Source organism: Egretta garzetta, unplaced genomic scaffold (genome assembly GCF_000687185.1).
Source record: "Egretta garzetta isolate BGI_Z169 unplaced genomic scaffold, ASM68718v1 scaffold87, whole genome shotgun sequence".
In the NCBI taxonomy this organism is placed as follows: Eukaryota; Metazoa; Chordata; class Aves; order Pelecaniformes; family Ardeidae; genus Egretta; species Egretta garzetta.
In genome coordinates this window covers 3458386-3458756 of record NW_009260286.1, presented here as the reverse complement: position 1 = coordinate 3458756, position 371 = coordinate 3458386, and positions in this window count along the sequence as shown.

Here is a 371-nt window from a genome sequence, read left to right as displayed (position 1 = left end):
GTGAAGCAGCAGAGCTGCTCTGAGAGTGCTACTGGTACCTTGGTTCTTCCGAAATCGGTGCCTGCGCAGTTATTCCAGTGCAACTGTGATGCTTCAGGTTTACACTGCACCTTATTCTGCAGTAACCTCACTCTGTGCAGAAGTCTACTGGCGTTGGCCAGTCCTGCCTGCTAGTCCGGTGTCCCTGACTACTGTCTGAATATTGATGCTGCATCGAGGTACACAGAACAAAAGCAAGGAGGGACACATAACATATGCAAATCTCTGAAGATGCAAATGACTTTGACTAGTGGTTAATTTGCCAAGTGACAGCAGTCAGAAGGCAAAGTGCCAAGTTTTCCTTGCATTTCCTGTGGAGACCAAACTCTTTC